Here is a 13,380-nt window from a genome sequence, read left to right as displayed (position 1 = left end):
TTCCTCAGATGCATTTCTACAACTTCTGAAAGCCTCTTAGGTCAGGCTCTGCCCCACCCAAAGTCTGTGCAGGCATGCCCCATGCCAAGAGGGCTGGGCTGAGCCACAGCCAAGCCTGTCCAGATGCCACCCCATTGCCCCATCGCCTGGCTTCAGTTTGTGGTCCTGATCAGGCTCCAAAAGCCCCGTCCATGTCAATTTTCTGCTGACATTTGGCCAATCCAATAAGGAGGTTGCCAGAAGCTAAAGGATCAGACTCTGTGGTAGATTAACCACAGTTAGATTAACCTATGGGGTCCAAAAGCCTGCTTTCCGGCTGCCAACTACCTCAGTGCCCGATGCAGCTAAAAGAGCCTGTTTTCCTGCTGCCTTTTCCTTCAGAAAAATATAAGTCTTTGCTTTGCTGCCGCAAAAGCAAAACCGCAAGAGCACCAGCAAGCCATCGAGCAGCAACTGTTCTCACTCTGGAGAGCACAAACAGAAGTGGGGAATGGCCAGACGTGAAAAGCTTATATGAAGCGTCTGTAGAAGTAGATACACCATTCAGCAGCGCTATTGGCTGCCAGACATGTCAATCCAGGATCTTTGTCCTGATTGGCCAGAGCTTTGAATTGGCACCAGCAAACTCAAAGAGGCTCCCAAAAGGGGTAACAAATATAGACGAATATGAACGGATTGACGAATAAAACCAAGGAAATAGTCATCAAGCCATATTCATCCTGATTTAATACTTTACAAATACGGATCGACGAATATATGACAAATCAACTATATTCGTCAGAAAAACTGATCCGTTTTTATATGCGTCCCCATCTCTGCCCCGCGGCCCTCCAGTTTTCTATGCAACAAATCCAAAATTTTTATGTGAATACAGTGTTCTCTATTAGAAACCAACACTATATGTTGGCGATCTTATTGCAAATAAAACAAAAGCATATTTGTTATAGTCTTTCAAGAAGTAGCCATGTTATTCTATGCCAGCATATCCATGCAAAAACAAAAGCAAAATAATAACGCTGTGGCACACATTCACATATCATGCCATCAGCAGAAGAATAACAGGGAGAAGTCCACTAGCCTTGGAGAAACCAGCAAGAAGCCCCTCTGTTCCTTCGCCATCAAACACGTTTCTCAGTGTGAAACCATATGTTCTATATGCTGTATATTGAATACATGGACTCGAAAATAAAGTGGGAAGAAAAAAGGATTGTAGCAATGGGCTTTCCCTCTCATGTCCCTTCAATTAAAGGCATGTGTGCAGCTCTACCGGCGCACTGCTGTGTCTACAACTGAGGGAAACATCAGCCCTATTCAGGCATGGAGTGGGGTGGGCAGAAATAACCTGTTCACTTCTAGATCTTGGTCTCAGTCTGCTCACTTCCCGTTTCTGCCTTATTGGTTTTAAATAACAACAACGTTGCCCACTTGTGTTTTAAGCAGAGTCTTGTGGTCTAGAGCCAAAATACCATTGGTTAGTTACACCAGTGTAAATGCAATGCCATAGTTAGGAGAAGTGAATTGCCATTTGTTAATAAATCATCATGTATCCCTCACTGCATGCCAGTTCCATGAATTGGTATACAATGAGGGATACAAGTCGGAACTCATTAACAAGCAACAATTTGCCACCACAGTTTACACCGTTTACACCATTACACTTACATTGGTGTAACCAATCAGTAGGACTCTGGCCACAATATATCATCATGGCATCAAAAGTTACACAATTTAAACAAACAAACAAACAAAAAACAGAAAATGATAGTCTCCTCTTGTTGGAGTGCTCCTTCCTTTCTAGAGTCCTGCCAAGTTCTGATTTACTCCTCTCTATATATAGAGAGAGAGGGGGGGGGGAACCAATCATCGCACAGCGAAAAAAACCCATTTAAAACATCATTTTGCAATCGCAAAAGCGATTGCAAAAACGTCAACATAAAGCGGATTCATCGTAGAGTGGGGTAATCATCCAGCGAGGCACGACTGTAATATGCTTACATATTTCTCCACTGAACTTTTAGGCAGCAGGATACTTGCCACTGGACCCAATCTTATTCACAGTTCCCAAAACCAAACTGAAACACAAAGCATAATGCTGTTCCATCAGCAACAGAATTCAAGACGATCAGTGCTGTTGATGTGAGAAGACTGTCATCAAATGTGTTCAGTTTCACCAATCGAGACATCCCGCAGACAATAGTTGGCAACCCTTTACATACTTGATTAGGGAACAGCATATAGACTCATGTTGACAAGCCAGCATTTTATTTTTCCAGCAGATCAGTAGGACTTTGATATATATATATATATTTCATCTCTTACAAAGCAAAAAAGGAGGAGGGAAAAATTATAATTCCCAATTAAAAATCAACATATGACAGTGTTCTCTTTTCAGGAAGCAACTGCTTTGAGTTTTCAATAAAATGACTTTTTTGCTACTTCTCTCACATGAGGAATGAGAGAATTAAATTCCTATTCTGGAGTGAGAAATGTATTGCAAAGGCTGAACTCGGATTCAATGACTGTATTAGCTCTCACTACTTCTGAGAGAAGACTGAAAGACCTCTGTTGTTCACTTTGACTAATCCCCTGAAGCCACAGCAGAGATTCATCTAGTTTGCATGGATTTCAGATAAGAAACCTCTGATTCTTGCCTTCCTGCTGTGAAGTGAAATATGATGCCACTTACACAGTATCTGCAATGCTTCCTTGCTAAACTAGGATTTCAAAAGTATTTTTCTTCATGCCTTACCAGCGAATGATATTCAAATAAAGCAGAAGTATGCTAAACCCAGAACCAGTGTTTTTAGTCAGTCAAACAGAAATAAAGATACCTTCAGCACTTGATGTTATCTGATCTAGTTGTAATTAGAATTCTACTCCATTTTCCTAGCTTGCAGGCAAGATGGCAACATTAGAATCGCGGTCGTCACACTTTCACTACTAGCCTTGGAAAAAGAAAGCAGTGGAATACAGTTGGCATGCCTGTCCTCTGTGTGGTGGCCTTTGGTTACCTGAATTTTTGCTGATGGAAATACAGGACAGTGTCCGATACTACAGGTTTGCAAATGGGAAAGCACTGCTATTCCTTGGAGAAGAAATGGTCCCATGGGGCCCTTCCAGGAGTGCCGCTTCCCTGCAAATCTACCTTTCTTTCTGGGGGAACCTAAGAGAAAAGAGATCCCCCTCAAGTATACGTGAAATCAGCCAACTTCTCCCAGTTGGTGACTTTGGGTCTGAGCCATTACAATTGACATGAAACCTGGCTACAAAGTCTTCACAACTAACTTGTAACTAAACCACTTGTCACTTGGGTTTGTTAATCCAACGCACGCAGTATTCGTTCAGCAATAATAGACAGAAACGTTAACACTGTTGTCTGCAAGTCTTCGTTTTATATTTACCGGCCTAAATCTAACGGTTATTTCTAACCAGAGCAGGCCCATAGAATTAAGTCTCACTGATTCAAAGGATCCACTCTCGTTGGATCAAGGCTTCTGTGTCTAGAGAAGCACTTGTCACTTTGAATTTCACAGAGACATATTTAATGGTTTACATATGAACCTCTCTGTCATCTGCTTCGATTAGAATCAGAATGCTCAAGTTGGGTTCCTATCAATTTTAAAACAACCAGAAAACAACCTGCAACGATTGCAGAAAAAGTTGAGAAATCTGCAACAAATAGAGCTCAGCTCCAAAGGAGATCTCCACCCATTTTCAGGGAGAGCCCCCCCCCCCGGATTCAGCAAGGTCTCCCGTCCTTTGCGTAGCATTTTCAGGGGCTGGAAGTGTGTTCCAGGAAGGTGAGAAAGTCACCTCCCAACAGTCCAGTTCTCCAACCCTAAATCTGGATCTGACCCAACAGAACAATAAAATGATGGATCACGCACAGCAGGTGGATATACACTTGTGAACTACTCCATTAAAAACTCGTCAGCCTGCCAGAATAAAAGTCTCTCAGCTAGGTAACAGAGGGCTAGGGCAGATGGTATGGATGGGAAAGGGTGGGTGAGAATTCCTCCTCAGGTCATTTTTGCAAAATTAAAATTTGTCAACATTTACGAGTGTATAGATGTGCCCACCCCTGGAGATGGGACCAAAGGGACCTTCCAGATTCCACACAGAGAAGATCTTGTCCCACATTCTAATTTGTTGCACTACTATCACAAAGTAGACCCATTCACAGCAAATATCCCCCCCCCAGGACTCAGAAGAATGACAGAGAAGACAACGCTGCAAACTGTAGAGCCCATTCCTCTCCTCACTCTCTCCCCAGCCCTCCCTCTAGCACCAGACTTTCCAAGTGAAACCTGTTTTTAAAAAAGGGAGGTGGTGCCCTTTTTACTCTGGCTTGTCTGGAGCCTTCTGGGTTCTCTCATTTTTTGCAAGACCCAAATCGGAGTGATGGTGCCACAAAAATGGTTTGAGCTACATATGGCCCACCTCTGATCTACCAGGAAGGGCTGCCTCGGCCATTTTGGCTGTGAAAGAAGCATTGCCTTGTATTAATGCTTAACATCTCCAGAGTATACATGCTTGTATAACAGTGAATCAGCTTACATCCTACAACTTTGCTGAGGAAACTGGCTTAAAAGTCTAGGACAGTGATGGCATATGGCCAAAAAGATGATTGTGGTAATACACCCACTACCAAACTGATGCTGATGCTCAGACCAGCTTGCTGAACAGTAAGCAGTCCAGCATGGTGTACAAATTGCCCAAAGATACTAGAAACTGGAAATGTTGCTCCAGATCATTAGAAACACAGAACTGACTTTAAAAGTGTACCACAAGCCACAAATTGAGGCCCGAATTGACAGATTTTATCCTTAACTGGAGGAAAATCAAAGATTGATATCTGTGGAGATCCTAATAATTTTGCTACATTGATTCCTTAATTCCCACACATTTAACTGGAATTCCTGTCGATATCATAATGGTGTACATGGTGAGTAGGAAGGGCACCCTTCCCCACCTTAGTGCTCTTGAAGTATTGCAGGACTCCAGATCCCATCACCTCTGCTTATTTATTGTGCAGACTGTGGCTAACGGGTGTTGTCATCTAAATTATCTGAGGGGCATTAGATTGTGGGTGGCATGTTGGTGATATCAGAAGAGTACAAAAAAAACAAAAAGAGGAGAATGAGAATAGGGCGTGTCAGATGACAAGCCAGAGGCACAAAACCACAATGGCTCAGAAGTCAGTGTTTCTGTGTTCTGACTGTGGTTTCGTTGCAGCTAAGTACATGTTGCATTTTATCTCTGAAGATTCTCAGTCATCCAGGTGAGATCCAGATGCTACATCTCAACTTCCAGGTACACGTCACAAGGCACCCCTGTTTTTCTATTTTACATTCAAGTAGCTTTCGTTGTTGGGGGCGATCCTGTAGTGACATCTTAGGGGCAACATTGAGGTAAATTACCTGCTCTCCATGCAGGTTCTGGAATTTGCAATGAATTCCATTTAGTTAACCATTCTGACTTCTGTGCTGTTTATCATATAGGTATCTTTGTTGGGTATTACTATTTTCAAATCAAATTGTCTTCACATCATAGATGAGGGCAGACAGAAATCCTATACACTCTTACCTGGAAATAAAGGTATAGAATTCAAAAAGGCTTATGCCAGAGAAGGAATGTATGTGGCCACCCTGTTGAAGCAACCAGAATTTTTAAAGGATTCTGCTTTAATGGAGGCTGGACTCTTTACATATAAAGCCATTGTGGGTTGCCTTCATAAGTCGAGGCAAAATATTCCTGCTCAAGAATGGGTGGGGTTCCCTGGATCCCATGGCAGATCAAGTATCACTAATTCCAAATGGCAGCTCCACTCAGCAGAAAGAGTAAAGTGCAGAATTGCTTTAAGGTCAATGTTTCTAGCAATGACTTCAAGCCCATTAAGGGTATGGTCAAAGGACAAAGTCTTGCAGAGGCAAAATTGCACCTGCCCACCTGCAGGCACATATTGGGATCTGTCTGGTAAATGCCTACAGAAAAGCACCTTCTCTTGACTATTTCAAGGTTTGTTTGGGCTAAACCCAGTGGGAAGCAGACAGAACAACTGAAAGAAGAAAATCACCAAACAGAAGCCGTGTTACAATTGGAAGCCATTAGCAGAGTATAAGGAAGACAAATGTAACCCATAGATTCCCATGAACTTCGCCAGAATTTTGCCATGGAATTTATCAGCCACATAATTTTTCTTATGAGTGCCATCTAAATCTTGGCTCCCTCGGGGACCTATCAGTAAGGGTGCCCTGGCATCATAGCCCTAAACGTTTCCCCCCCCATAGGATAACCTCTATATGATTGTATCATGAAACGTCAAGCAATAGAACCTAATCATTAATATTGTGGCTACAATTGCATTTTTGATTAAATCACAACTATAAAAACAAAAGAGCTGTGCCACCTTTAAAATGTATTTTTATTTATTTATTCAGCTTCTATACTACCCATCTGGCTACTAGGCCACTCTGAGCGGTTTGCATATTAAACAAATAAAACATACACAATTCCAAACAATGAACATAATAATATAAAATCAAAATAAAGATAAAACAACCAATAATTTAAATTAAATTAAATTAAATTAAATTAAATTAAATTAAATTAAATTAAATTATAATATAATATAATATAATATAATATAATATAATATAATATAATATAATATAATATAATATAATATAATATAATATAATATAATATATGAGCAAGACAGCAGGGCTGATAGTATAAATGTTGAGACCACTCACTGTAATTAGATTCTGTAATTAAGGTGTTGTAAGGTCTGGGAAGGCCTGTTGGAAAAGTCACGCTTTTAACAGTTGCTTAAAAATTCCTGGTAAAGGGGCCAGGGGTTTTAACAGGCAAAAGTCCAATAAACTGGGTGGGAGGTTGTTCCAAAGCTAAGGAGCGACTGCCAAGAAGTTTCTGGTTCTCTCTTTCTGGGCCCCTCTCGGGGTCAATCCTCTCAACCACCCACACCCATCCTGGGAAGATCATATGGGATGGGCAGATCTCATTGGGAGGAGGGATTTTGTCAGGTATTGATGTCTCAAACCATTTAGGACTTTATAACACCATCACCTTGAAGCTGGCACAGAAACGGATGGGTAACCAGTGCAGCAGAGCTAGGGTGGGAGAAACATGTTGGTGTTTCTTAACACCACTCAGTAGTCTGGCCACTGTGCTCTGGACCTGCTTAAGTTTCCGTAACCACTTGGGCAGCCCCACATAGAGAGCATTACAGAAATCTATTCTCGAGTCTACCGGTGCATGAACCAGCATGGTGAGAGACCCAGTGTCAAGGTAGGGACACAGCTGGGCAATCCGCCTGAGGTAGAAGTAGGCAGAACGGACCACAGATGCTATCTGAGACTCCATTAACAGGGCTCCAGTAATACATCCAAGCTGCGAACCCCATCCTTAGCAGAGAGAGTAGCCACCCCAAAGGAGAGGGAGGCACTCAATCCACAAACACTAGGGGCACCCACCTGCAGGATCTGTGTCTTGCCCGGGTTCATCTCCAGTCTATTATCCCTCATCCACCACAGCATGGCATCTAAGCAGCATTCAACAAACGGGACAGCATCCTCTGCAGAAGGATGGAAGGAGAGGTAGAGATGGGTGTCATCCACATATTGGTGACATTGTCATGAGTTCAGCCGAAGATCCGGAACTGGAGGGGTTAACTGTAGCTGAGGAGAATGTTGAGCGGTTGCAAGCACAGACAGCTGATTCACCACCAGATTCTCCTCACCCAGTAGACAGGGTGAGGGCTAGACTTCAGCAAAGACTTATAACGCAAAGGTCAGAGGATTGCCTGAATGATGCCCACAGAAACATCCGGTCAGCTAGTCCTGAGATTTGACAGGATGAAAAGGCTTCCAGCAGTTCAATGACTGTTTTGCTATATAATCAGCTCCCAGATGGCTGGGAAGCTTGTGGAAGCAACAAGTCAATTTCTCTGGCTCGCATCCACACTTCTGCTCATCTTAGACCCTGTCTTCTGGACCCTCGGCTTTGGACTCGGACTTCTGACTACGGTTTGTGTTTTAGCTCTGGCATTTTGGTATCTGTTTTGCACCTAGTGGACTTCTGATATTGGACTGGTTTATTGGACTTTTGCCTGTTAAAACCCCTGGGAACGTGACATGAAGCTCCAAAACTCCTGATTACCAAGTCTTGTTTAAATGGGTATCGAAAAGGAGCAGAAATGAAGTTTTCACCAGTCATCCCTAATCAGGTCCAAATTCAACCATGAGTACATAAGGAGTGTGAGTGCAAACCCTAATAGGGCTTTCAGGAAAAGTGAGATATTTAAGGAATAGTTTTACAAGTTCCACACCTCCAGCGAGTTTTCATGACTGAGTGGGAATTTGAACCCAAGTATCCTGGTCCATCACTCTGTCCACTATACCACACTGAGTACCTAGTGCATGGTTATTGTTATGTTGGCTTACTCTGAGTCCCACTTTGTATTGCAAGAAAAACTAGGAACTTGCAAACTGCTATAAACTCAGTGGTCCAAATCCTCTTCCCTAGTAACCCAAATACAGCACAAATGGCATAATGTTTGGGGGTGAATTGCCCAAGTTAAGATCATAGATATCATCAGTTGCATGCTGATAATGTCTACAGTGATTTCTTAACGTATTTATTTTATTTTATTTATTTATTGCATTTATATGCCGCCCATCTAGACATAGTCTACTTAGGGAGATTTGCCTCCAAAAGTTATACTATTCACGTAGGTATGCACGATGATTTTGGCTATTGGGTAAACTGAGATCCTTCAACCTCAGAGATACATAGACCAGTCTACTTCTCAGGGCTGTTGAACAGATTGCTAGGGTAATGTAAGTGAAGCAGTTTTTGAATTATCTGCAAGGATACATGAACAGTAAATGGGATGATTTCACTAATACATGAACATGATATGCATTGGTTAGATTAGAATTGGGAAGACCTAGATTCAAATCACAAACTTTAATGGAATATCTTGTGCCAGTTGCTATTGCCCACCTTGACCTACCTCACAGGACTGTTGTTGTGAGGCTAACCATGGGAGAGCACCATCAGTATATCACGAAAAGCAGGATAAAAGGTAAATAAATAAATAAATCTCCTTTCTAGCAATCACTCATAAGTATAAGAAAGATAGGACATTAATGCTCTGTACCCATCTTCTCTGGTCTGATGCTATCTACAAGTTTTTAATTACAACTCCATCAACCCAGCCAGTGATGGCTGTTGTAGTCCAACATCTCCAGAAGGCACCAAGTTGGGAAAGTTTACCATACATTTTGGCTATTGCCAAAAAGCTTCAAGCTTTTTAATGCTAAAAATGAATAAATGAATAAATGAAATGTCTTATTTCATCTGATTTGATTCACAACATATTGGGTTTGTTTTCTGTTTTTCTTATGACCAAAAACATTGACACTACCCTGTATATGTTCCCCATGGTAGTTGCCTGGAGAAAAATATGTAATAAAATTGATGTGCGGTAGACTAGTTTAATTTGCCTCACTGGTGTCCTGCTGGGTTTCTGGCCTAGAAAATCCACGGTCAGATTCCTCAGTGACATATCATCATTGCGTACAATGGCTCCCCACCATCACTCTGATCTACTGCCAGAAATGTAAGCTAACTGCCTTCTTATCAAGTTCAGCAACAGAGTGGAAAGGTACAAGAGCTCTAACAGGAAATACTGGATAACTTCTCTTTTTTTGCTGATAGATGAATATCATTGTAATTCTACATTCACCATGGCAGCCTCAGGAGATACCTATCTAACTTTGGCTGCTGACATGCTGACACATCAGATTTTCTTCTACGGCATTTAGGAGGGGGTATATATCATGTATGTAATTGTCACTTGAATTTTACAAAACAACTATGTTTCTTATCCAACAACCTGAGTAAACAAAAATGTTCATCACTTTTGTAACTTGAAGAAAAAATATGTATTCTAATGAGATCTCCAGCAGATACTCATAAAGAATAAACAACTGGTCTTCAATGTCATAAGACATAGGGAACATTTTGTAGACATATGAAGCCCACTTCATTATTTCTGTGGACTTTTCTACTACTCCTTCCTGTGGTACTGTATTTTTTACAAAAATGACAGTCATAGGGTTTGTGAACATGAAAAAAGCTAAGGACATATGAACATGTGTAAGCACCTGTGTTAACCATGGTTTGTTTTTTATGCCATGAATTGCATGGTAAATAAACAGACCATGGTTTGTTTTTCCCCATTCCTAGTTAGTAAGCCCCAGTGCTTGGAATGTTATAACTGATTTGTTAATGTTAATGTTAATTTGTTAATGTTAAGTCCTGGAAATGCAGAGATTATTTTGTTATTGGTGGCAGTTGTAGGTAGATTCATTTAATTTGTTCACTTTTTGGTCTCAAATAAACAATGGGGTTTACAAAGAATAACATACGGGCTGTCACCATTGATTACTAGAGACAGATTTGTTATTGGCTTCTTCAAAGGTGCTCTTTTCATCATTTTAAAACTATGTTCTGCAATCTGGTACCTTTTTTCATGGGTGCTGCAAATCCCAGAGCAATTATCAGCCAGGGATGGCAAAATTGTAAATATCCTAATTTTGTACTGTAAGACTAATGAAATTAAATAAACCTGTCATTTTGGATTTCTGCTCTGGACATGCACTGAGGTACCCCCTTCCTTATTATCGCATACTCTGACAGCCTTTTTTAAAGTACTGTTTCACTCATGTTTCTAAAAACTGGACTTTTGGAATGTGCAAAAAAGATATAGCCAAGTTCCTTTTAGTATTTTCTTAAAAAGAGACATTTTGAGATCATCGATTGGCATGAAATAATTATGGCCTAAAATGAGCAAACTCCCATAGCTATTTGGGATACATTAATCATCATTTCTCAAAAGGATCTGTTTTTTCCAGATGCATTGAGAAAGTGGCTAAAACCTCACTGTGCAGTCACACAGTGGCATAACACTTTGGATCAGGTTGTTACGTATGCAACAGATAATGTCTATGGAGATTTCTTAACTGCAGTTTGCCTCAAAAAATTACACCTTTTGCATAAATGTGCAACAGGATTTCATTCAGTGTCTTCCTTATTATCACACATCTTGATGTCTTTTTCTAGCTCTGTCCAATTCCCGCTTCTAAAAATAGGGCTATCTGGATGCACAAAAAACACCTCAGAGACTTGAATATTTTATCTGCTGGATCATCTGGGCTGAACAAAAGCTGTAGCAATATACCCATTTACCTAGGAGTAAGGATGAGACTTTTGTGTAATCATTTTAAAAACCCACAAAATAGATTCATTTTCTTCTTTTTAATGTTCTTTTGTCAATTGCCATAATACAGCTTCTTAAAATGAATTGTTTGTGTTAACCAAAGAAGTATAAGCAAAAGTTTCAGGGTTTTTAAATGTTTAGTCACTAGTTTTAACTTTTTCCACTATTTTTCAGTGAAATCACCCAGGAAATTTTTCATCCAATCATATCACAACGGCTGCTGTCATGAACCAAACAGAACACTTGGGGGATGGCTCTATTGAACCCGTAAAAGAGCCTGAATTTGTTGGAACCTCTGAAAAGTGCTCTTTCTTTTCTCCAGTTGTTCTTTGTAGGTGTGTAAGCTCCTGGTGCCATTCATCTTGTATTGTGCTGTCTAATGACCTCTGTGTCTTCCTCTTGGATCCTTTTAAAACAACCCTTAAAACTGTTACTCAGAAACTTACTGTGTATTTATTTTGTTAAATATTATATTTTGAAGGGTTTGGGAGCACTGATTCATTTGGTGAACGTTGTTCATTGTACTGTTGGTGGCTCTTGTTATTTGTGGTACTGTTGCCTGCTTCTGAGCAAACTGATTCTCTGTTGCCTTTCCTCTGCTTTTTTTAAAAAAGTAATCTTTACAGATTCTTTAGAAATTTGGTATGATTTGTGAAAAACAAAAAGACCAATATATGGAAAAGAGGAACATGAAAGAGCCCCCCCCTCCCAAGAATCCACAATGAAACAAATACACAAATTGTCCTTGTCCATTTCCCTACCTATGACTAAGCCCCATTAAACTGGATGGAATTACTTTTGATTATATTATATGTGTATATTATTGTGCTACAGTTTTTTAGTAGATTCTTTAGAATGGAAGAAATAGGCAGGAGTGGAACACATGCAGTAACCCTTTAGTCCAATTTCTATAGGCATCGTATTTAAAAGAATTAATGCATGGGCAATATTTTTATCTGCAGTAAGCAGGTGGGAATGTCATGAATACCTGTAAAAGATAATACTATGAATTAAGCCATACAATGGGAGTGTCCAGGAAACAAGAAAATGCAATTTCTTAATTTAGCAATGGATTTCTAAGAAAACACAGAGAGAGATATGTCTCAAATATATAGCAGGTATGCATGTGTGATGGGTAACAGTATAGTCCAAATCATGTTAAAACTAACAAGAATTTAAGTCCACTCTTTCATTTAGAAACCATGGGAATTAGCATATCAAATGAACAGCAGATCAAAAACTGCCCAATTGTTTGCCTCTTAGGCAAAGAGCATTGCAACAATCAACAATGTTTAGCAAGGGAAAACTTAAATGGCACACTGAAATGATTAAATTATTTTTGAAATGAAATTACTGACACTAGGGTCAATCAAGTAAACAAGTATCAATTAAAATTAACAAATTGGTTTAAAGCTCTAGTTTCTTTCTATTTGTCATTTTCTCCTTTACAGGGAAAAGGTCAGATATAAGCCATGGTTACAAGGTTAGATGTCACAACAATTTATGGTTTAAAGAAATCATAGTTAATGCTGTAAGTTAGCAACAAACCATGGTTCACATTATGGTTAACAAACCATAGATTATTAGTAGAGGTAGGTTCACCCATCACAACAAGTCATGGTTGAACAGACCACATTGTTTGTATTGTGCATACTTAGTCATTGACTAAAATCTCTATCACATCTTTTCCAACACCTTTCATTATTTTAAAGAGCCCAGATCTAACCGCTGATCATAGCTAGATCAGATCCATTGTACTGCTTGTATTTAAATTATTATTGACTACTCTTCTGCAATCAGTGCTATGAGCCTGCTGTGCCTGGGAATGCCAACTGGATATAAGCTAAATATGCATGTAAATTGCAGCTAGCTGTCTCATTTCCCCAGCACCAAAACTGAAACAGATAAAGCAACAGAGGGGCTCTGATTTCATTCACTCTTTGCATCCTTCTGTGTTAACTGGCTGACTGACTCATTAAAACTATAGAGGCCAACTTATTTATATGTAAATTGCAATATCTCCATTTTAATTAATGTTAAAATGTTGTTTTAATTAGCAAGCTATCTGCATA

The sequence above is a fragment of the Pogona vitticeps genome, chromosome 1 (assembly GCF_051106095.1).
Source record: "Pogona vitticeps strain Pit_001003342236 chromosome 1, PviZW2.1, whole genome shotgun sequence".
Classification (NCBI taxonomy): Eukaryota; Metazoa; Chordata; class Lepidosauria; order Squamata; family Agamidae; genus Pogona; species Pogona vitticeps.
Note: the sequence above shows the minus strand (reverse complement) of the source record.